At 48.1% G+C, this 25571-nt stretch overlaps 1 protein-coding gene across 8 annotated transcripts in view; it reads left to right on the forward strand.

Annotated features, from left to right (window-relative positions):
• The window catches only part of RhoGAP93B (MyTH4 and RhoGAP_KIAA1688 domain-containing protein RhoGAP93B), a 326788-nt gene that overhangs the window by 212626 nt on the left and 88591 nt on the right, over window positions 1-25571 (forward strand). Inside the window, exon 1 of one of the 8 annotated variants that reach the window (XM_071671212.1) lies at window positions 13050-13066. The exons of 6 other annotated variants lie outside the window; for them this stretch is intronic. The gene's annotated coding sequence lies outside the window, so the exon portion shown is untranslated. Of the gene's footprint in view, window positions 1-13049; window positions 13079-25571 lie in introns of those variants that run through there. One more of the 8 variants, XM_071671211.1, reaches the window with a different exon arrangement.

Raw genomic sequence — 25571 nt, forward strand, 5'->3', positions numbered from 1 at the left:
CTGAACATAATTGTGATTAATTTTAAGAAAGTTAACAAGCGTCATGGAATAAACCATCACACTAGTTCATCACAGACGTAACTCAGTGCTATACATTTTAGCCGTTGTTGATGCAGCGCCTGTACTCCTCGAGGATCATCAGTTCAATTACAATACAGTATTCATTGATAGAGGAACGAGAATCGCCTAATTTTATCTAGTCTAGTAAATTCTAGTCTTGGCATTTTTGAGCGAACTGTGTTTCTGTCTTGGGAGTGACATGCCCCGAGAGTGTTTCGAACCAGTGTCGCTTGATATCAAGGTGCATTAAAGCTATTGTGCTTAGCCATGCTGTTAATGCCTCTGTTAACCTTTTCTTCCAAGTTTTGTAATGTTAGGGTGCGTCTTGTTGTGTACAGTGCTTGAGTGACAGCCCAAGCCAGGAGCAATTCACGGGAAAACCTCATAGACTTAATCACAGGAACATGAAAGGGAAGACGACGATTCGACTTGAGCACGCACGACAGTAAGGCTCTTGAGCACGACGGTACAATCCATGGGGGTATGATGGCTAGACCTTCTCGACCCATATATCGTTCAGGTACGACCCGAGAGTCGTGTCTGTCGTCGTGCTCGTGGGGCTGTCCATCGTGCCCGCGGGGGTGTTTAAGGTGAGTGATGAAGCGTGTCTTTTTGGAACGGTCGTTGGCATAAGCACGGCATACATTGTCACTGTCGCGCCGTCTCGCTTAATCATTGGCCGGGGTGGGGGTGTTCGAGGCTCTGTGTAGGGTGGTCCAACTGATGACTGTTTGTGTGTTGGCAAAGATATCTTTTTTTTTTTTTCTCTCACCTTTGGCAGTGTTGTATGCTAGCACTCACCAGTGGCGCTGTTGTACGTTAGCATCTCCCCCCCGTAACACTGTTGTATGCCGGCACCAACCCGTAATACTGTTGTATGTTAGCCACACACAGACGCCGATCGTAACAAGGAAACGTCCCTTTTATGGAATTTGAAATGAGGGAGAAGGTGTTTAGGGAGTCAAGACATGGGGAGAGATGTCATGAATACCAAGAGAGAGAGAGAGCATTAGTAGACTAGGCTTGTAGTAGGATGGCGTCTGCCTACCTACCTGTCCTGCCACCCACCACCTGACTGACTCAGATGAGAAAACCTGGTGCCTGGTACTGTCTCCAGGTACGCGTCACATGCCATCATTTCTTCGAGCCACGGTAGCCTACAATATGTTGTCATCTCCGTCACTTAACGTTATATTCTTGTCGTTGTCACCGCCTCTGCCGCGTGCTTTATTGTGTCTCCTGTACCATTAGCAACAACCAATACTTTACCCTCCTCCTCCTCCTCCTCCTCCTCCTCACCAGTGCCGACCGACCAGCCACCACCGCCACTCCTCCTCACACCAACGCCGACCAGCCACCACCGCCACTCACGACAGTTACTTCGCCTCATGCAGCGATACATTGACCGTTGACCAGAAATAACGGGATGAAGTTGAAGGGAAAGAGATGGTGTGCAAACGTGGGACCAAGACTCTCTCTCTCTCTCTCTCTCTCTCTCTCTCTCTCTCTCTCTCTCTCTCTCTCTCTCTCTCTCTCTCTCTCTCTCTCTCTCTCTCAATTCTTAATGTATACTTTTGGCCGTGACTGGAGCTTCAACATGTTGTATATATATATATATATATATATATATATATATATATATCATTGAAGATGATAGTTACCCTTTGGTCACAACTGCAGCTACGTGGGTAGAGACAAGCCTGTAAGACCGGTGCCTTTCTGAAAGTCTTCCAGCTTCATGTTACTCCGTCGATTTCTAATTTTGTTTCTTGAGCATCAAGGATAACCCGGAGTTCGTTGCTGTGCTACCAAGAATAATTTCTTTATCTATCATATTCTGATATCTTTATTCTTGGTGATTATCCCCAGATGGTGTTAAGTGTGTGTGTGTGTGTGTGTGGCCAGCATCCACATCTACATCAGTAGGTTCTGAGGCCGAGCTGATGGTGGCATCTGGTTGTTTTTGTGTAATTTGTCCCTTGTGTACGATGGTACGACCGACCGACCCTTAAGCACGGCGGTACAACCTCTAGGTATGATGGCCCGGTCTGTTGATCGTTTCGGAAGCCTTCTGACCCCCTCTAGCTAGCTATGCCAGGGACCAAGCTGTAGCATTCGTCCCATCGTAAGAGAGTGTTGGCCGACCCGTCTTGACTACCGAATCCTGACTGTGATCTGAATAACCCAAGGCTCAGCACCTTATCTATAATCTAGACCCGGGTAGATACGTTGGAGAGGCTATTATGCTGTTGGGTATGAGGGATGGAAACCCGCTCGTCCGCTGTATGATCCAGGAGCGTGCGGGGAGGAGCAGGTGGATACAGATAGTCATTACAGTGGTGGACCTTAGGGGCTAGCCTGGTCCCCGCTGGAGCCAACCTTGTGCCTCGCTGTGCCGCTCCCCGCTTGGTCGGTCCACCGGCGCCTGGCACCGCCGGGAATTCAGTCTTCTGAAACTTCCTGTTTTACTGCTGCTGCTGCTACTGAGGCATCAAGATCTGTACTGACCCCAGGAACATGTCGAGGGGCTCCACGTTTGAGCACGATCGCATCACCTAAGGGTATGATGGCTTAGCATTTAACCTTACCCGTAAGGGTCAGGTTGGATGATAATGACAGACCATCACACCCAGAGGTCATACTGTCGTACTTGGTCTTTTCTTTCCGTTCATATAAACGCCATTCAGAGGAGAGGGTTAGCGTTCCTGACCGTGACGCATTCACGGGTCGCCCAAGGCCGAGTGCTAGGTTCGAATCCACAGTCGACCCAGTTGTTCATCCACCCGCAGGTGTTGGTCGATAAAATGGGTACCTGGCTCAGGCTAGGATATATATATATATATATATATATATATATATATATATATATATATATATATATATATATATATATATATATATATATATATATCATAAAGCGCTAATGGGATGGCCTTGATTAGGGTCTCAGCTACCCGAGCCGTCTCAGGTTACATGAATAAAAAAACACATAGGTCTTGGTTCAATGTACGGTCGGGGGGGAGACGAGCGTGCGACACGTGTGAGCCGTATGTGTGTGTGTGTGTGTGTGTGACCTACTTGTGTTCGAGTGATCATCTGGAGGTGATGTGGTTAGGGTGACCAGATGTGACGAGCCATCTGGCGGCCCGGGGGAGACTCGGCCCACGGTGGAGGTGGTATTAGTAGTTGGAGGGAGGGAGGAAGGGTAGGTCCCAGCACACGAATCAGTACGTTACTTGAGATACATTATCAGAGTCGTGACAGCGAGGGGGATCATGTCCGGAGGTTCTGGGAAGGTAACGTGAGATCACGACGCCGAGAGACGTCGAGAGGAGAGAGAGAGAGAGAGAGAGAGAGAGAGAGAGAGAGAGAGAGAGAGAGAGAGAGAGAGAGAGAGAGAGAGAGAGAGAGAGAGATTTATTGTACAAGGGTGAGCGTTGTGTGTGTTTGTGTGTCGCACGATGGACCACCCCTCATTAACTTCCTTATGATGGACAATTACCTCCGGAGAAACTGGCCTCCTCGGAACATATGGTTGGGTGGCGCGGTTGGCGGTGTGGGTGTTGTGGTGGTGGTGGTGGCAGAGTACTGCTGATGATTGACACTTCTATTGGGAGATTGTTGGCGGGGATGGTGATGGGTCACGGCGTTTCTCCTCCAGCGCCCCCCTCTTGGTCACCACCACCCATACCATAGCCGAGGGAAGGTTTACCCACCTGGTTACCTTCTTGGCAAGCCTTACCTTACGTATGGCTTACGATGTGTTCGTAGGAATCATATATGTGCCACACAGAGCCCGGTCGCAATGCGTCGTAATGTTCCGCTGCTTGTACAGGCTGTTGGAGGCCAAAGCCCGCAAGTTCAACAGGTACACACAACTTCTTATGGACTATTAGTGTTATTTAAGGGTTCGTATTCACCTGGTGTTTTGCAAAACCTGTTCCCGTTTCTGTTGGTAGTGTTACACAGGTATAATAGATTGTCTTTATTCGTATATAGTAATGTTTCCATGAACAGTATACTATGCAAGGTTAGACCTCTCCCTGTTTTTGTGATAAGACATTGCAGGAAACGATTCTCTGAGAATAGAGACCATTGTGAGGGGTTTGGTAGAGGAGTAGTGCGTGAGGGTCGGGGTGTGTGGCAGGATTACTGGTGATGGGTGATGCTGATGTGGTGACACGTCCATGTCCTCTCCCTCCCCCGTCCTCGCTCCCGTGCTCGCCCGCCCTCCCTCTCTGTCCTTTTGCGTGTTTTGGCTACGTGTTCTCTACCGTCCTACATACGTGCTCTCATTCTTTTGGGGTCCATGCCCTCTGTCGTCCTTGCTACGTGTTCTCATTCGTTTAGGGTAAGTGCTCTCTTTCGTCCTAGATACGTGCTCTCTGTCGTCCTGGATACGTGCTCTCTTTCATCCGAGGTACTTGCTCTCTGTCGCCCAGAGTACGTGCTCTCTGTCGGCCTGGGCACGTGTTCTGTGTCGTCCTTGGCACGTACTGTCAGATTCTTGGGGCGTGCTTCCTCTCTACGTGGTCATGTTGACCTCACGCCCCTTCAGTGGTACCTTGAAGGATATACGTAAGGTACACTGTTGCACATGTCTGGTGCCTTCCCTCAAGACAGGTACTATCATCGTAAAGACTTTGTGTGTCCAGCTAGGCACGGGTCTGTAGCGGTATAAGTGTGGCTGCTGGCTGACCTCTTTGCACACATATTTTTATGATAACGTTACCTCATGCACTAGAAGTAGTACACGCTGATGACATAGTGTGGGTGTAACCCATCAGGGGAGGTTTCATGGTGGAGGGAGGTGGGTGTGAGGGAGGAGGCAGGGAGAGGGTGGTTGCAGCCGGGACAGGGATGCAGTAATTGTGGAGCATCAAGAGACAGGAAGGTTCCTGGTAATGGAAATGGAGTTAACAATTACGAGGAAGATGAGCAGACGAGAGGGCCGTCCAGAGTTTTTATTTGCCTTGTGACTTCATTCGTCACTGAAGATGTCAGGCAGGAGTGAGTGCGTCAGGCACCAGATGGCACTGAGACGGACGATGTGAGGTTAAAGAGACGAGAGAGGAGGCAGAGGAATTTGTTAGAGATGTATGGCCTAGGCTGGGAAGGAACGGTATGTCACAACACTACCGAGAAGACGACGTGATCAGCTGGGTTTTCGTAATGCTTGATGTGAGCGTGGGTGTGTTGAGGGCTTCCCACAGAAATGCCAGGATGCTGGTGGTGGTGGTGGGAGTCTGGTAGTGAGGAAACAGGAGGGGAGTGGTAAGGCAAGGCGGGCGGGTACTGCCGCGGCGCGCCGTGACTCAAACACATGGTAGAGACTCATGGTAACCTGAGAGGCTGTGTCTTCTGCGGGTGTCATTGGCCCTGGCCGGCTCCCTAGGGCAGGGGTGTGGGCGTGTGAACCAGGCACTCGGATGAAGCCTACCTCCCTTGAGGTGGGCGGAGGTATTTCCTGACGAAAGTCCAGGATGACATGGGTTGATATAGAGACGTGACATAGTCATATTAGGACACCGCAAGAGTCACTTTCACAATAGCTACTTGTTAGAGCTAGGACGACTGTAAGAATACGACATTTTTGTGTTATGAACCATGACGCCACACAGCTAGGCAGCATTTCAAAGAGCCTATTGACTAAACTTACTTCGAGGATCGTGAGTGCTGCTCGAATTTGGTAGCCTTAAACACTTCTTTTTTTGGGAGAAATGATCTTCTGGGTTCAGAACTTCCTAAGGCTGTCTTTGCTCCGTGGAATGCAGATGAGAGAGAGAAGAGAGAGAGAGAGAGAGAGAGAGAGAGAGAGAGAGAGAGAGAGAGAGAGAGAGAGAGAGAGAGAGAGAGAGATCATCATCATCATCATCATCATCATGAACAGGAAAGGTCGTAAAAGGCATGGTCTACAACTATTTGACATTCAGAAATAACTTCCTGCTGACACAACAGGTATAGAAGACTGTGTGAAATGCTACCTATAAAATCCGCCTAAGGGGCGATATGCACACATTGACAGAACGCCTGAAACATCCTGGGCCCGAGACTCTTTAACACTCTCTCAGCAGTTACCAGTAACATCATGGGATACACAGAAGTTCAGGTGTGCCCCGGACGGGGATTTACAGAGTATACCGGACCAGCCATGTTGTAGGGTGGACTTAGGCCTGCTGGCTGCGGCTTCCAACAGCTTGATCGACAAACGACCTCACCCAGCCAGCATTCTGGGCCTAGCCCGGACTCTGGGGATAGAAGACCTCGGAAGATTACTCCAGGTATACACCAAGTAACTCTTATAAAGGTTTTATATATATGCCATTCACTGATCATCAGACTGAGGAGGAGCAGTATGGCTGTAGTAATGGTAGACGATATGTGAACGAAGTGTTTGCTATGAAAAAATGTATGCGAGAAATACTTTTTGAAAGATGAGAACTTGTATTAGGTTTGACGGACGTTCTATATAGATATATAGATACATATACGTATACATACATATAGATACATATAAGTATACATACATGTAGAGGAAGGCACGTGCGAAGTGGGTGTTTGGTGTGTGTGTGTGTGTGTGTGTGTGTGTGTGTGTGTGTGTGTGTGTGTGTGTGTGCTGGTGTGGCCACGGACGCACATGTCTGGGAACGTCATCTAAATACTTCCACATGTGCCAGGATTATGTAAAGCTGTAGTGTTGAGGCCCCGCCCGAGTATGTGCAGATTTCTCCATAAATTATCCAGCCCTTGGCTGTTCTCGTGTACTTGTATGTGCGTATGCATGCGTGTAGGTACGAATGATTGGATGTATCGCCGTACTGGACCAGATCTTCGCATGTCTCTGGATTAAAAAGGATAGTAAAGGAACCTCTTACCCCCACATGTAAGGAGTAAAGAAAGTCTTCACCCACCACAGTACTAAGTGGGCGGTCTTAAAGCGTTGGGCCTGGGGCGTCTTGTCCTGGGTGTTTTACAAGCCAAGACTCGCAGGCAGAGCTCACCCCGTACATGTAGTTTTGAGACATTTTCTCGTTGGATGCCATGAACATGCATACGTATGCCCATGAATACGGAGTAAGGAGTGCTTATGGGGACGTGAGTGCGAATTCATGACATGCAGTTTGAACATTTTTCTGGAACTTGATATATATATATATTTTTCGCTGTCTCCCGCGTCTGCGAGGCAGCGCAAGAAAACAGACGAAAGAAACATCGTCAAAGGTTCCCTACCACCAGGACATCAACCATCTCTCCAACATCATAACCACAGATTCCCTATATATATATATATATATATATATATATATATATATATATATATATATATATATATATATATATATATATATATATATATGCAGTGAATTCTACCCCGTCAGCTTGACGTGCCGTGCCTCAGTACCAGGCTGTGTGGTGGTTATTGAGACCCAGGTACAGGTATGTGCAGACTGGGCTAGAATACATGCTCTCTCCTGGTGGCAACACTGGCTCTACACCTGTCGTCTTTGAAGCTTTTGGAGAATCTTCCGTCCACCAGAGGAAGAATTAATTAAGACAGTCTTCATAGCGTTCATTCCAGACTAAGAAATGGTTACGTACTCCCGCCCCCCAGGAACCTCTTCCTGATTCAGGGGCTCACGCAGTGCCCATGAAGACAGCCACGTCCACTGCCTGATGCCACAGGTCGTGAAGTTTGGTGATGTGTGATTGTCTGAGGAGTGGAAGTGAAGGGCATTTGAGGAGGTAACGTTCGATGGCTTCATTGTGGAAGTTGCCGAATCTGTGGTTATGATGTTGGAGAGATGGTTGATGTCCTAGTGGTAGGGAACCTTTGACGATGTTGGATCAGTGTTTATGATGTAGAAGAGATGGTCGGTGTCCAGGTGGTAGATGGGAAAACTGTGAGAATGATAATGTCGTGTGTTGATTTCGAACCGGATGCAGATGAGGAAAATGTACAGAGAGCTCTTTCACACCCCGGAGCGAATGTCAAGAGTTCATATCTACCGGGAGTAAAACATGTCACTCGGACTGTATTCCCTGGAGTATAAAATGAAGAGATGTGATATATACGTAGATCATCCTTAAAGGGATAGCTCCCAGTGTACGTGATAATATCATATTGGGATAACCGTCCTGAAAGAGTGGAGTAAACACACTGAAACATTCACAAGGCACCATGGCATTAACAGGAGAATACATGGTATGTAGCCTGGGTCCTAAAGTGGTTATTCACTTACAATATGGACCTGCCCATTATGTAGTTCAAACAAGAATAGTAATAACCAATAACTGTAGAGTGCACCTGATCTATGTTTATGGATGGTACGTAAAAGCTCTCAACCACGGCTTCGACCAGGTGGGACAGAGGGATACGGGAACTTGGTGTTAGAAAAGCAGTGGGAATCAAATCTAACTTCCCAAGTTACACTGGTCATACCTAAGATGTATGTAACCTTCATTTTCAAACGTTTTCTTACTCAACACCTTCAAATATTCTCGAAATCCACATCTATTATCCTATTGCTTTTGCAGTTACGTTAGAGACGTATAAGAAAATCTTACTTTAGGTACGAAGTTGACGTGGTTGACCTCGTAAGATACTTTCTCTCTATCTTTATTGTGTGTTGGATTAGTCAGTTTATTGTGTGTTGGATTAATCAGTTGGGTCGTATGTTCGGTCCCTGTGAGACCTATCGTCTTATACCATTGACAACTGGAGAGGAGGTTTGTGTAGTACACTTGCTTAGCTCCTTTTAGGACGACGATATGACTCACGGATATTGTGGCGAGACCTTCGACCTCGGGTCAGGTCGGAGGCCAGAGATCATGATACCCCAGGGTCGTCCCGTCGTGCTGCCCAGAGTTCCACCTCACGACCGAAGTTTTAGAAGCGTTGGTGACGCCAAGTTTAGAACCAGCTTCTTTTTTTTCCGAATCCCGTTGAAATATCCCAAGTTCGAGGCCAATTTGACACTGACTTGGAGTACCGCGTCACATCTTATAGTAGAGGTCCGCGTCACACTTCTCTTTGGAGACGCGCGTCACGCTCCTTTTTTTTAGAAGCTGACGTCACACCACAAGCTGGAAGTTGGAGTCGCGCGTCACGCTTAGTGTTCGGAGCGGACGCCAGACCACGAGTGTGAGGCACGCGTCACACCCCGCGTTGGAAGCCGACGCCACACCACAAGTCAGAGGCGCGCGTCACACGTTCAGCTTGGAGTTCCGTGTCACACCCGAGTTATACGGCCGCCTGCCGTTTATGTTCGAGACGTGCCGCCCGCCCTGGGGTGGTGGCCCACATCGTATACAGGGACACTGGGAGACTCATTCCTCCGCTCCCTCCCGGGGATGGTCGACATGGGGGACATAACAAAGTAATATCAGTAAAAAGAAAAAGTTCAGTATGTTGGTGGAGACGTCCAGGGCCCGCTGTTCCTGCTCAGATCAAGAAAACATGGTGGGGTTCCCCTGTGGAACTCCTCTTTCCTTGCCTGCAGTTCTAGCATCTTGATCAACCATGAGAGGTGTTTAGAGCCAAAAGCTTTATGGCAGTGCGGGAACACGCGCATTCCACCATTCCAGTGAATGAATATTTTGTCAGGTTGAAGTGATGAATGGGATTGTAATGGGTAAGTGAGGTCTGCTGGCAATCCCGACTGAAATGTTCTGACTGGTGTGTTCCTTGACCTAGTGTTGAGGAGAGAAACCTGTCTCCAAAAGTCAGGTATACTTTTAAGTATGTCGTATGTTAGGGTGTGTGTGTGTGTGTGTGTGACATCTTGAAGAGGCCAGCGTTCGTTACATGTTGAATACCTTGACGATGTGTAAAGACTCTCTCTCTCTCTCTCGCTTCTCCTGTTGAGTGTGAGACATCCCCTGACACCGGCTGGGCGACTTTTATCCTTTGAAAAGTATTCATCCACGGCAGGGTTTGTATGAGCTCTGGTTGATGATGGTGGTAGGTGGTAGGAGGCGTAGATGTGATGCTTATGCTGCTGCTGCTGCTGCTGCTGCACGCCTAGGAATGTAAACACTGTACCAGCCAGTATGTGGGGGAACTCCTGGTGGGCGGCGGCAGCTGCTGGAGGACGCCTTCCCACCCCACCATCCCGCTAGTCAGCCCTCCGCCACCAGGTGTAATGTCGTCATTGAGTGCCGTCGTACCATCTTGTCTGACGTATTCGCTGTGTTTATGTAAATGATTTAGTAAATTTAACCCAGTCCCGTGTCCCAGTCACACTTTATCATTGAAGAGCGGGATATGTGGTGTGCATATGTGTGTGTGTGTGTTTATGTTTATGTATTACTCGTTCACGGCCGAACCGTCTCTACGTTTAGGCCCCTTACTTCGGTTTTAGGCATTTCTACTCACGTTGGCGCTGTGTCAGGGGTTGTAGTCTCTTGGGGTAATACAGTTTATGCACTTGGCGTATTTCGTCAATTATCGTCTTTAGTAGGCGCCTTGTAGAGGTTGACGTATTTGAGGTAGAAAGCTTAGTCTTGATGCTGTATTTGATCAGACGGCCGTTGCGTTATGAGCGGCTATTGCCAGTTGACGTATGAGACCGAACATCAAGAGCGAGATAGGAAGGGTAATGGGTCACCGCTGAGAGATATAAAAGTGGGTATGTAAACATGAGATGATGGAGTTGGTACCGCCGGGGGGCCTCCGCCCACACAGCGAGCAACTCGTGCCGTCTTCACGTAAAAGACTTAACTAGATGTTGTGATAAAGACGGGAGGGTGTGCGCTGAGCCAGTGGCGGCGAGTGACGCCAGCTGCTAATTACAATTTCAGCTTACACTTGCTTTACCCTTTGGCTGGGTGCATATTCTTGAATATTTTTTGGGGGGAGGTAGTCATTACGTCCTGACGTGGGACGGACGTTGGGATATAATATATTATAATATCACTTCATCACTACTGCCGAGCAGACTTGGTGATTAGGATGGTGCTCTGTGAACCTGTGGTTTACTAAGACAGGGGGGGCGCCTGGCAGTGTTTACATACACGTACGTCAGGCGCATGTGTGAAGGTGTAGCTGGCTGGGGCAGTGTTGATTGTGCAGGGTGAGGGAGGAGATGTTGGAGGGGTTTTGGTGGAGGGTGATAGAGGAGGGGTGTGTGATGGAGGAAGTATCGGGGTCACTTGGAACTCTCCCCGCCACGCCCTACGCCCTTCTCCCGTCCCTCTTGGGTTAACCAGACTCATGACATGATTACCTCTCATGTTGACCATAGTTAACTGTTTCCCTTTTAACTTCTGTATACTGTCTTTACTTATAATAACATCGTTTAGTTTATTCCATTCATCTACGACTTAAACTCTGCGAACAAAAGTTCTTGTCAGACATTGTATGATGGCCTCTGGTGGCTGCTCTTTCCTTGCATCTTTCAAAGAATTCTTCCCTCACACCGTAGTCAGATTTGTTGAAGGCTGTAATCAAGTCATCTTGTTATCTCGTCTCGTATGTGGACATCTGTATCGCCTCGCAACTCTCCCCGTAGCTAATCTCTTTTTATTTCAGATACCATCTATCCTTCCGTCTTCTGGACCTTCTGTGGTAGACCTTTCTTGTTCGTTAGCGTCGCATTGCACAGACGTGTCCGTGTCGCATGTCCTCTCGTCTGTTGCAGGGAGTCACTTGTTTATTCAGTGAAGATGTTGCTACGGTTCTCGTCAGAGGCAGTCAGACCCCGTACTATACCAGCATCCGAAAAGAACAGAATGGCATACGACCCACAACTCTAGTGTGGATTTTGCCTGACTAATGATATCACTTATAAAACGGTTTAACCTGGCACTTAATCTGGAGCTAAACATTCAAACAAACAATTCCACTCTTGGCCAAGGATGTTTTAGATTTTACGAACGTTGTATCCACCCATTGTTGTGCGATGCATGGTAACCTCGCTGCACTGCAGGCGACGTAAGCGTTCCATGGAACACCGAGCTAGGATGCTTCTTAAAGGCGACCCAACTTAAATCAAAGCCGACCCAACTTGAATCACATCTTTCAAGTAAGGTTCGATGTAACTCTTAGATTATTTATTGGTAATCTTACCAATGTATTTAGATGCATTTCCGTTATTAATCTGTTGACAGTTTGCTTCCATGAACAGTTCTGATGACTTGTTCTGGCGACAGATTGTGCTCGACATCCAACCACAAGTCTGACACAGATTCGTGTCTTCTTTATTTTCCCAGTGTCCTGTCGTATGTACAGATGTCAGAAATATCACGTCACGCACTGGAGAAATATGTCAAGTCCCTGAATATCCGGAATGTTGTTGTGGGTGTTTTAAGTCTGCAGGCTAGGACGTCAAACAGCCGGACTGATCCAAAAAGAACTGGTCACCTTGGTGACAGAATGAGCTGTGGATGTGGAAACGACCCAGAATCGACCTCAGGTATACGTAAAATGTCAGGTTACCGCTCTGTACTGTGTACAGTTCGCAATATATTGCTTAAGAAAAGGTTATTAACCCGTGCTGTTTGGGATGTTACAGATATTTCATTTTCTTCCTATTAATCGTTCTGGTGTGTTATTTGACCGACATGTATGATGTGCAGCCTTGTTTACCAGTTTATTGTACTATTGGTCTAACATTTCCTTATGATTTACGAAGCATTATACACGTTATTTTGGAACGCGAGTTACTCTTGGGAGAGTGATGTAAGGCTGTATAGGGAGGAGAGTGTGGCGGGGTCTGGCAGAGCTTGCTGCTGCTGATGGAGAGAGTCACGGGTGACAGAGTATAGTGCTGGGGGGGAGGGACTTGTGACAAGCGGAGAGCAGCAGGAGAAATTCCCTTGGGGCTGGCTGCCCCGTCCGTGGGTGGTGGTGCCCCTGCCGGCCAGCTGGCTCAGTCGTCGGTAGCGCACGCTCCCACACGCAGGTGCTGAGCCCACGCCTCGCCTGCACCTTGTGGGCCCCGGCCGCGCGCGCTGCCGTCTTTTGTATCAGTGAACTATTATTTTACGCGTCTGTTCGGCCAGTGATGTGGGCGGAGGAGTGTGTGATTGTTGTGTTCGCGTCAAGTGTCGGCCGTTTTCCCCCGCGTTCGTGCAGCAACTCCCGCGGCGCCCACAGTTATAATACTCTTTTGTTCACTTTCGTATTGTGTTCATTTGTTATAATGCTCTGTCTTCACTTTCGTGTTGTGTTTATGAGAGTGTACACATGAACTGTGACGCTGCTGGGTTTATTTACACAGTCTGATGTCCTCATCTGGATGCAGATGAAGGCACATCATATATATTGTGGGAGATTTTTGTTGGAACACCAGATGATTTCTGGTTAACGCTGTGCTTTGGCCGGTAGAATTTATTACATGCACTGTGGCGCCTAAAGCATCTCATTTTCTGTACATTGTGGCGCAGGCTCTGTACATTTTGGCTCAGGATCGTTATTTTCCGTTCCGACATAATGGAAGGAGGTCACGGGAGGAACCCGACGCTGGACGACCAACTCGGAGCAGCCAAGCACTGGCTAAGCAGGTGCTTCAGAGTTCAAGGCTATGTTATGGTGGTGAGGCTGACGAAGCTGTGGGCATGTGCAATGATGGTGGTAGGAGGTGTGGTTGTGGTGGTGGGAGGTGACAGCCGAGATGGTGGCACGGAGGCCAAGGGACACGGAGATTATGAGACAGGTGTGTCACGTACTGCCTCCCTCGCCCTCCTTACCTCTCTCCTGGGCCCCACTCCTCCCCTGACTTCTCCCTCACACACACACACACACACACACACACACACACACACACACCTTCGCTTGATCTACCATCTTACCCAGTGCTGAATGTGTAGCGGCTATCACTCGGTGTAGCATTTAATCCTGCACATTGCTTGTCATGATCCTAATGTCTTTCCACTCTCTACTTTCTGTTCTCTTCCACCATAACAAACACCCTCGTTTGGACCCAGTGGTTTGTTGCCTCTCGAATTCATTTGTTTACGTTTGTATCGTTCAGGTGAATACGGTGACTTGGAATGTTGCGGTGGACAGGGAAGAAAGAGTTGAACTTACGAAAAGTCACTAAAGGAGGACAGACTTCTGACTTTGCTGGCCGGCCAGGTGGGTCCCTCATGTCGCAAGATTCATGAGCCACTGCCGCTCATGGCCCGGTCAGCCGTCACAACACAGAAGGACTTAGAATTTACCGTCACAACACAAGAATTACTTGGAATTTACCCGTAGACTTTTATTGTCATTATATTACGGTCGTTCACAGCTTTTCAAGTATGACAGGGATTCGGTTCGTCGTATGTTTACATCGAAGAATCCAGGACCAGATCTCGGCCTGGACGACGCGTGTGGCAGACTTATTTGTGTTTGTTGAGAAATCGGCTGTTGGAGAGAAAAACAGCTTCTCTGGGTTACATTAAGATTCGTCGCTGTAGAACTTGTAGAGTGTAGTCCCGACTTAGTCTTAATGGACGAGGTGGTGAACCCTGCTATGTAGGGCTCAGACACATGACAGACAGTGGCGGAGGATTTGGGTGCGTCACTAATTTTAGAGGTTAGGTTGCAAAGGCATCCCCGACGGCTTATGTAAGTCAACCTTTTCTCCTCTCTTTTTATTCCTAACTGATCCGCCTATGGCTGACTTGAAGTGGTAAAGCCGCTCTTGTCGGCAGCCTACTTTCCTCGGGCTTTACTCAGGGTGAATCCACACACACACACACACACACACACACACACACACACACACACACACACACACACACACTCTCTCTCTCTCTCTCTCTCTCTCTCTCTCTCTCTCTCTCTCTCTCTCTCTCTCTCTCTCTCTCTCTCTCTCTCTCTCTCTCTCTCTCTCTCTCTCTCTCTCTCTCTCGAACCTGTGCCCACGTCTGTGGTTTCCTCTGCACAAGTTCCCTTCCAGCTCCAGATGGACAGGGCGTATGCACCGGATGGCATACCTCCTCTCTTCGTTGAGGAGTATGCCTCTCAACTATTTCTGACCCCTAGCTCGCTTATTTTATCCCCATCAGGAAAAAAAAAAGAATCGAAACTTTTTCTCTGTTCTTGGAAGCATGCCTTGGTGCAGGCTGTCCCTAAAAAAGGAGACCTTTCTAACACTCCCGCTATCGTCTCGTCGCTCTGACTGACGTGCACAACTCTCCTCACTTATCACTTTCTGAAACTTCTAGAATGCCATTCCCATCTTTTGCATCACTATCGCTTGACTTGTGCAATTCAGTGTGTTCCTCTGATGTTCTCTTCTGTGGCCCACCTCAGGCCCTCGGCATCTTGAAAGCATGTGACAAGAAGTGCACAAGTCGTTACACTCTATGGCACCCTTTCTTCGTATCCTTTTTTTATATAAGTTTTGATCGTTTTACCATATCATCCGACTGTGGCCTGGCATGTTCCCTCGCCAGACCGTCTGCTGTATTGAAGATAAAGAACACAACGTGGGTTACACCCTCGCTAAATAATAATAGGGTGGTCACGACGATGGGTGGTGGCAGCAGCCGTGGTCAGTAGATGGAGAGCAGCTGCGCATCACGCCCGGAATGTTAACCGTTGCGCTGTTGGTAGGGTAAACACCCATCATTTTGAGCACTGCGTTATCGCCCAGCTGTGTTGTACGTCTCCCAGCCGTGCCTCCTCACATCTTACTTGCTGGTGGTGGCGGTGGTGTGTGTGTGTGTGTGTAGCTGCACTGTCCTTGGACAAAGGTCCTCCACATAGCCATACATTGTACCGACCTGATCACTAGTCTTAGGCTCGTTTTTGCCATGTTTAGCAGTACTCGTGTCCTTCCTAGGATCTCTTGTTATCCATCCCTAGCAGGTCTGATACCCTAAGGCATTAGTGTGTCCGTAGGGTTTGGTGTAGGTCTTTCACAGATTTGTCACTGGTGTGTTCGTCAACCACTGGATCACCTGAACGCGACGGTTCGACCCCATACGTAAGATGCCGTGACATGTGACCAAATTCACAAGGGTCAGGTGACCTCCAGGTCATACCGTTGTGCCCATGGGACTTCATTTGGTAGCAGGATGATTTAGTGCATGTTTGTCAGTTTCATGGACGAAGGTATCATAGTGGAACAGTCGTTTTCTCACTGTAAATTTGTTGGTATAGATTACTGTGTGTAGCGCATATGGACGTGCTGGAGGTGGGCATGTTGGCATAGAGGGGTGCGCTGCTGTCTTGTGACACACCAAAAGCGTGTGTGTGCGCGCGCGCCCTATCTGTGATGGTATACCGTATGTGTGGTGTTGTGCTGTATGTGATGGTATACCCTACGTGATGGTGTACCGTATGTGTATTGGTGTACCATATGCGAGGCTGTTAGTGTGGAGGAATGTGCTGGCGAGGGTTGAGGGTGAGGGGGTGGGTGGGTGGGTGGGGGATTGTTGCATGCCAGTTTCACTTAGCTTACGGCCACCCTGGGCGCCTGATGTTTCTCCCTCGTCATTCCTGCGTCCGTCTCACTGCACCCCCTCCCTCTTGTTCTTGTGTCAACCTCCCCTTGCACCGCCTGCCTTCGACCTTCCCCGTGTCCCGCCTCACACAGGGCAGGAGCCTTGCATCCGAGCCAGGGGAGTGTGCACTGCTGCCAATATACGTAGTTCGGGGGTGACGTTACGAAGGACGTTTCATAAAACCAAGGTCCCCTTGATATGTGCATGTTGCTTATGTCTGTCTACAGTCAGCTGATATAAACACCTTTGAGTCTATTCTGACCTCTGATTATGAGAGTTCTTCATTATAATTTGTTGCAGGGCTCAGTGCGCCTGTGTTTGTGTGTGTCAGGCAGCCATTATCTGGTGTTTATATCCCTGCTGTTCGTAAGTGAGAAGTTTATTGTATGTTCCCTGAGGCGGGCTTGGGACGTCACAGCTGTGTGCCTATGGTTGTTGACTCGCCTATTATGAGTGTTAGTGTGAGGCAGCGTTGGTAGTGTTGCGCCCTCAGGGACCACAGCATCCAGTGTTTCACACATGTATCGTCACACAGACATTTGAATGCTTGGAGAAAGTAGAATTGACGTGCTGTAGCCCATGAGAGGGAAATGTTTTTGAGTCGTGTCCCTAATGAAAGTTTTAAGTAAATCATACGATTAGTTGTGGATGCTGTTTATACTGAGTGTTGGGGTGTCCCCCTCTGCTTGGCAGATGTATGTTCTGATAACGCCCTCAATCACTGTACGTGTCCGTAGCTTACCGTAGCAGCACCCTCAGTCTCCGTCCGTGTCCATGGTGTACCATAGGAACACCCCACTCTCACTGTTCGCATTTATATTGTACTTTAGCAACACCCCAGTCACCGTCCGTGGCCAGGGTAATGTCCTGACACAAGCCTTGGTCGCTGACGTTGGCCGTAGGGTGTCATAACATCCCAGTCACAGGTCCTGGGCTGGATTGTGTCATCACAGCAGCCCCAATGATGCTCCTGTGTCACACAAGTACTGCAGTCACTGTCCATGAGCGTAGTGTCACAAGAACAGCCCCAGTTACTGTCAGTAGCGGGATTGTGTCGCAACGCCATATGTGTAAATGTGTACCAAGACTTATTCTTCGTATAAACCGTTACCACACCCTGTAGGTTTAGTCCCGGCAGACCTGCAATGGAAACAAGATGATGACGACGTAGGTTGGTCCTGAATGTATGTTGAGGGAGCTGTTGGGTTTATTTTCTCCTCTCGTGTGTCTTCCAAGATTTCCGGTGTAGCATATACACACTAGGACTTACTTCCCTACGTGGGGTTGGTCCCAGCTGGTGACATTGGCAGCCCCACACCACCTCATTTCGAGACTTGTCTCTCTCAGTCCTCCCTCACGTGCCCCACTCAACAAGCAGCCGACATTAGACCCGTGCTGCAACTGACCATCCCAGCTGCTAGCACAGGGTCGCCTGAAGAAAGTGTTGCTCTAACTTGACCTGTCTTGCTGTTGACATCATATCCTTAACTTAGTATTTTATTGCTGGTAAGTTGTCCAGTCCTCCCATTTCTTCCTCCCCCTCTCCCTCACTGTGTTGTCACCTCCTTTGTGTATTGCCACCATCCTTTAGGTTACAGTAACTAACTCACCTGGGAGTTTGAAAAAAAAAATCATGTTATACGTTTGCCTTCATAAAAAAGTAAACATTATCTTCTGAGGAACCTTATTTTTTTTGTAGTGTTTTTAATGTTTTAATGTGTGTACTGCCAGAAATTTCTTTTGGAGGGTCACCATGTGTGTGCAACTGAGCAAAGGACGTCCATGACCCCGACAGTAACTTAGTGTAAGTTTACCGTCGTCCCCAGCTTGTCGCTGTGACCCCAGGCTTGACACCTTTGTTCTCTGATGTGAGGTGGTGCATGCGCTTGCCTTCGCCTCGCTCCCACCATATAAAGATCTCCCACAGGAAACTACAGTATATTTTTCCCCTCTGTTTTTGACTTGATTTGTTCTCAGTTGAGATGAAATTGCTGTAGTGTGCGAATATATTCTTTTTTTATGTATGTCAGATGCTTTCTTGTGTGAGTCACGAAAGATGGTAAGAGTGCCCTAAGATGGCAGGCAGGTGCGCCGATGGTCGGTAACTCAGGTGTGGCCGCCTCGACCTGAATACCACCTCTCCACCCGGCCTTACCCACCCACATCAACCCCCTTCACGTGAGCTCCACACACGAGAGGCCTTATAATTAGGGGTTCCTGGGCACCGCCCGCGGTTTGTCGCTGATGTAGAACCGACCACTCGGAGTGTTTACATTCGCTCCTGCCTGCACAGAGTTACTTAGGTCGAATCATTATTTACGTGAGCGAGAGGCCAGGAGGATGTATATCACAGCATCAGTGTCTGTATAGTTTTGTAACTCGTGTCCTAAATACGGTACAGTAAAGTGTGAATATATATATATATATATATATATATATATATATATATATATATATATATATATATATATATATATATATATATATCGTTGGTAAACACTGTATTCTGAGACTTTTGATCTGCCAGTTTTTTTTTTTTTCCTTTTCGTTTCTTCCCGCGTCACTTCACGTTGTGATGAAGTTTGTTCGCGTGAAATGGCACGTTTTTATCCCACCTCACGGTAGGTGCTGGCAGTAGTAGGTAGACGGTGTTGATAACATAGAGAGGGTGCGGAGGCTGCGGTAGTGGTGCCAAGAGACGCTGCTGATAGTGTGTTGGTGGTGTGTGTGTATGTGTCTTGTCGGTTCCTGTTTGCTGGAGGCGGGAATGGCCGCCGTCCGGGTATTACCCACAATCCCCGTGGACCAGAGGGACGCACTAGGCTTCACTGGTGCGCGCCCCACTACCTTCATCATCCTTGGCATTTATTTAAGTCGTCGCGAGAGTCACGTCGCCGTTACTTGGGAAGAAGTTGCGACGTAAATGGAATGACACCGTGGGGACTGTGGAGATTATATATAGGACGCGCTTGGGGACAGCTGTAGGGCGGTCGTCATATAATTTTTGCTTCGTCACAAATCCTCTTGTCTGTGTTGGAGGACACTGTATATCGACACGGTGACATATTCATCCACCGGTTGATGTCGTCACCGTCAGCATATCCTGTGCATTATTAGTCTTGTATTCCAGTCTGCTCTGATGCTCTGTGGGTGTGCGTATGTTTAAAGGGAGCCTGGACCGCCATTTGTAGTATCACCAAAGCCATTAACACGGCTCCCCGTATTTTACGACAGAGTAAGGACCCTCTGCATCCCAGGGCCCGTTTGGGCCCACCTGTCGCCCTCTCATGTCACTGCACACTGTAGTATTGTTGCCTCCTGCAATCCCTTTTTATTCCGTCTTCTCCCACAGTACCCGAAAAACTTTTATGCTTATGTTTAGCACGTTAGAGCATTCCTAGCAGGGAAGCTAAAGATACGACGTAAGCGTTCCTATAAAAAAAAAAAAAGTGGGATCAACATGACAAGAGTAACTGGTGCATACAACATCTTCAGCACGACGGGACACTGAAGCCAAGTCATCCTAACCAAGGGTCGCACCCGTCGTCTTAGAGGTAATATCATCATCGTACTGAGGGGTCGCAATGTCGTGCACTGGGTTCGAATCTCCGTGCTTAAAGGAAGAAACGTACCGTCGTGCTCAAAGGTCGTGTCGTCGTGCTCAAGGGTTGTACCGTTTTGGTGCTTGAGGTGTATACGTGTACATACATAAGGGAGGTTGACTGATAGAAAAGAAAAAAGCTCAATGATACTGTGCAAACAGGATAAATATAGCGATTATTATTTATAACGAAACGTAACACTGATATGAACGACTGATATATTCATTTATTAATAATTACCCGAGGACCAGTTCTCATGAAAGGGTCCTTGTGTAAAACCCGGGATCTCATTCCAGAGGCTTCTGCAGCCCAAGGCTACGCTGTTTTCAATATTGAGGTTGACGGATGGAACATAAAAAAAAGTAACCAGCAGCCTGAGTGAACCGTGATGCCAGCATCGACTCTTCCCCCCCCTGGTCCACACATCATAAACAACATCAGTATTATATGACATAAGAAGGACTTATGGGAGAATATCCAGGTAACTGATAATAGAAACATGAGGTGGCTGTAAGGGGAAGGCATGTCGTAATTGGAAAATAAGCTGATGTGCCAAATGGCGGCAACAGAAATGACAGTTGGTGCTGGCGGGTCGCCTCGTACCCCGACACCCCTACCGCCTCCCACCAAGTCCCGCGCCCAACATCACAGATGTAAAATGCAAATTGTGTGGACGTCGTTTCCACTTAAGTAGTATGAATAAAACCACTCGTAATAAAAAGTTGTAAATGAAGTGCGTTAAAGAGCTTGAAAAGACCAAGAGGCTGAGTTACGTTAGTAGGTAAAGTCTAGTATGCCGTTCCTCCCTTTCTGACGGGACAAGTACCCTGCTGGTCCCTGGGCGCACTTGGGCCCACCTCGTTACCCTCTTATACTGATGTATTGTACCCCCTGTGCGCTCCATATTTGCTTCCACCTACCCCTAGCCATGTGCCCTTCACTGGTGCTGTCATTTACATGATTTGTCTCTGTATGATTAGACACATATAGACTTTAGAATTAAAGTAATTCAATAATCACATATTTAATGTCCCATCTACCGACCCCAACACATCAGCGCAATGTTCCAGCCTCCCATGAGGAACTATGATGAGATTATTTATTAAATAATTTGATTAATTTTATAGATGCCTAAGATGATTGCTGAATTTATTAGATAACTGAATAGTTTAGGAATGGCAAATGTGTCGTGTGTGAAGGAGTCTTTGATGGTCATGTTGAAACCATGCCTGTTATGTCAAGGGAGATAGGCTACGATTGTCCGTCCAGACAGCGATAAGATCTTATGTTGTCTTAATGTGCTGAAAAAAAAAAAAATAGTTCACTCCCACAGTCTGTAAAAAGAAAAAAAAGTATTGTAAAGACCACACTCAAAACCTTCAAAACGAATGTTACCGATGACTTTATCGTGATACGAAATGTTGAAGTCTGTGCCTCGGCCAGTAAGCCTCTGTACACATAGTACAGTCGATAAAAAAGAATGGAAAGTAAAACACACGAAGAAAAGTAGAGACAGTGTCTTAAGCAACGAGGTGAAAACTCACTAACAGAATGACAAAAGTTGAGACAAACAGTTGCGCATAAAGCGTGGAAGCATCATGAATAAAGATGCAGACTCCTGGAAGTTGTTTGAGACAATATGGAACACCATTCACTGGCCGTAGGGAGCATCTGAAATCCCTGCCTCGGTACGCAGCCGAAAGAAAGATATCATAATTTACACATGAAAAGCCTTATAAGACACGGTTCCCAATCTGCAGACATAAAGTGTTCCACGCCGGTATGGCAGGCTTTGTGGAAGATTTGGCTGAAAAGGTGATTAGAACTAAACATTCGGGGTCGAGACTGTTGAAAGTGCTGTGTACAAGTTTAAGGAGTATTATAGACATCCTGTTGAGGGGAAGGAGGAGGAGGTTGATAATTAAGGCCAGCATTTACATGATATACCTGAACGCTAGGATGTGACTTAGCCCTGCAGGCTCCGACCTCGCAGCAAGATCAGAGGAGATGCTTGGCCCGAACCGCGCTGTGCAGGCAGACGACCCTCCAGGATCAACGTAACCCTTACGTCGTAAGGTGTGGAGGTTGGTGAGGTCTTATGGGCTGCTCGGTGTAGGGGGGTAGGAGACGGCGGGGAGAGAACAGCGCCAGCAGAGGGGATTCTGACTTAAGATTGGGAGGTCTAGGGTTTGGAATTTGTGGCCAGCTTTAACACGACTGTGTTGTGCTTCGTGCACAGTTACTTACTGGATGAGGAGACTGGTGTCGTCTACGCTGTTGGTGCCTGCTGCCTGGCTTGCCTCGTCAGTATCTTGAAATACTTGGATCAAGATGATACTGATTTCGGTGAGAGTGAAGCTGCCATATCTGTAGAGTTCGGAGACTATTCCACTCTTGGTGGGACCCTGGTCAGAGGGTCGGCCTTGGCGTGGCTACTACCCCCGACCTCTGCATTATCACTGTACAGATGCAGTTGGCCATAAAAATAGGTTTCGTTTACCAATAGAGAGCTCGCTTCTGAGCTGTTATCTTGGTGATTTACGCGGTGCTTCAGTGGTTATTGGGTGGGTGGCAGTTGGCGTTATCTCAAGTGATGGATATATGTGATGTGTTCTAGTAGGATGGTAACACTACCCGGCTATGAGTGGCGGCTCGTCGGCGTGCGGGAGACATGACCCCCACATTACCACAGTTATCTATTTTTTTCTCTCTCTAATGGATGCAGAGCTACGACGTGACGCTGGTATGGCGTATTTCGTTGCAGGTGCAGCCTTGTTGGTGTTACAGTCGTTGAGGAAATGTTGCTGAAGTGTCGAGTAAGCTGTGGGACCATCCAGGGAGAGTTTGGTCTCATGTTGAGTGCTGCAGTCAGTGATGGTAACACACGAGTCTCCTGGGTCCATACATATGATTCTCTGTGTTGTCATAGAAACAGTAACCCTTGAGTATCCTTACACCCACTGAGTACTGTGGCTCTATCCTTGAGTACGACCTTTGTTTATCATGCCGTGGCCTTTGGCCTTTGACCCTTCAGAGACAGGGCCAAGGCCAGGACGTCATACTCGATGCTGGTATTTTCATGCTCAAGAATCGCACCGTCGTGCATGTGGGTTATGTGTGGACGAGGATGGTCTTAAAGGAACATGGCCTTTCTGGAACCAAATTGTTACTGCCGCGACGCAGAATCATCGCCATATCGCAAAGCACTGCATGAAGCAGGTCAGCTATCCTGTCGTTAAGGCCAGTTGAGTGAAAGGTAAACAGCGTTACTGTTAGTTGAGCTTAGTGGGGTGTCTTGACTTCGTGTTACTGAGTCAAGTCAACTATGTGGTGTAATCTGTGGCCCTGATGATATCCACTTTACGGATACCACAGATATTATCATTACTTGTAGGTTGTCAGCATTTAAACATCTTGAGCACGTCGGTACGACCCTTGAGCATGACTGTGCGGCCCTTGAGCGCGACGGTGCGGCTTTTGAGCGCGGTGCGGCCCTTCGGTACAGCGATACGGCTTTTGAGCGACAAGACGTTTGAGCTGAACCTGGAAGGTGACGTCAGAGATGACACCATCGTACCCAAAGGTCTTACCGTTGTGCTCAAGGGTCGTCCCGTCGTTCTTAAGAGGTTAATGAACTTCGTAGTATCTTTTATCTTCATGTTTGATCTAGGCGTCGTTGTTGTCTGAGTGGTTGAAGATAATTCTTTGATGAGCAGGAGAGGATTTCTGGTGATAACTGATATGACTTTGCCAATACATGTGCGTGATTAATTGTGTGTTATGGGGAGAGGCCTACACTCTTGTTGCCCTGTCCCATAACCTTGTATAATTGCATATTTTTTTCTACTCCTAAGTATGCACACACACACACACACACACACACACACACACACACACACACACACACACACACACACCAGCCAGAGCCAGGTACCCAGTTATCGACCAGCCCGCGGGGAGAATAAGGATGAACACTTAGGCTTGGTGTAGGTTGACTGCTGCGACCAGAATTCGAATCCATGGGGGCCCGACCCCGGACGGGCCCATGCCTGACTCACGGCCAAGTAACGCTATAACCGCTACACCACGGGTTAGGTCAATGGCCAGTCCGTCATAACCAGGAGCCGTTCGTGCGTGCTCAGAATGTCCAGAAAAGAAAATGGAAAAGTTAACGTCAACTGGAGTTTATTTGTTGCAAAATACGCGAACAATGAAGATACGTACAAGATGTTTGGAGGATAGCGCAATGAAGTATATGCAGGATGTGTACTTTAGCATTATGATAAAGAAAACAATACTCCATTAAAGATGAGTTAGAGTCATAGTCACACACGCTATAACCATTTCGTGGTGATAGTTACCCCTGGTTAAGGTCGTGGTGGTGTTACTGGTGGTTGGTAGCTGGGGCGGCCACACCACCAGTGTTATCACGTTACGCGGGAGGCTGGGCGGCTAGGTTATGCCACCCGCCCAACACCCCCCCCAACACTGGTAGTGTGGCCCAGCCCTACTGTATGTAAAGTGTGGATCACCACAGCGCTGGTAGTTGGGTAAGGCCCTTGTGGCACCACCGACCATCTTGTGTAGTCCACTCACTCGTCTGGCCAGTCAGGATTGATGTCGCGACCTCTGAGGCCAGGCCACCATACGCAAGGGTCGTGCCATCGTGCTCAAGGGTCGCGCAGTCGTGCTTGAAGAGGTCAAGACGGGTTGCTTAAAGTTGGGTTGTCCAAATGTTAGGACAGTCTTGGTGGTGGGTGGTGGTCAGTAAGCCAGTTGGCGAGGCTTACAATGTTGTGGTGATCATGTGAGGGGCCACGGTTATATATGCTGTGATGCATTATTGCGATGGGTGTGTGTGTGTGTGTGTGTGTGGTATGTAGAGTGGATGTGGCTGTCTCTGTAGCCATACACCATCAAGCGTCTGAGCTTTGCACACCCACTCTGGCTTCTCGGGTTACCCTCTTTTTTTTTTTTTTTTTTGTATGGCGGTCTCTGACGCTTCTGTATACACACGGGTTTCACTGTATTAGTATCCCACCATCATTCTGATTGATATTATATATGATCAGATCTGTATTGAATGTTATCGCGGCCAAGGATGATGGAGCCAAGTACCAGGCTAGGCCGCCGGATGGTAGGAGGGGGGGCTGGTTAACATTTCTCATGGGCTGCTAATTTTAACGAACCCTGGACACCGATGGTCATCCTTGAAATTCTGAGCGAGGCTAGTTTCTGGGTGCGTTCTAAGTCTTGAATCTGTGATAGTGGTGGTGGCGGCAAGGACTTACTGGAGAGTGAGTGGTGCGTCTCGGAGTTGTGAGGATTCTCCCCTCACCGCCGTGATTTGTGATGGTATCACCGGCGGAATTATTGTGCATCCCGCAAGCTCCCCAGCCCGCCACTTGCAGCCGCTGCAGCGTGCGTGGCATACTGGCATGAAGCCTTTAGGCCCCGCGACGGGCCAAC

This window comes from Panulirus ornatus, chromosome 16 (genome assembly GCF_036320965.1).
Source record: "Panulirus ornatus isolate Po-2019 chromosome 16, ASM3632096v1, whole genome shotgun sequence".
NCBI lineage: Eukaryota > Metazoa > Arthropoda > Malacostraca > Decapoda > Palinuridae > Panulirus > Panulirus ornatus.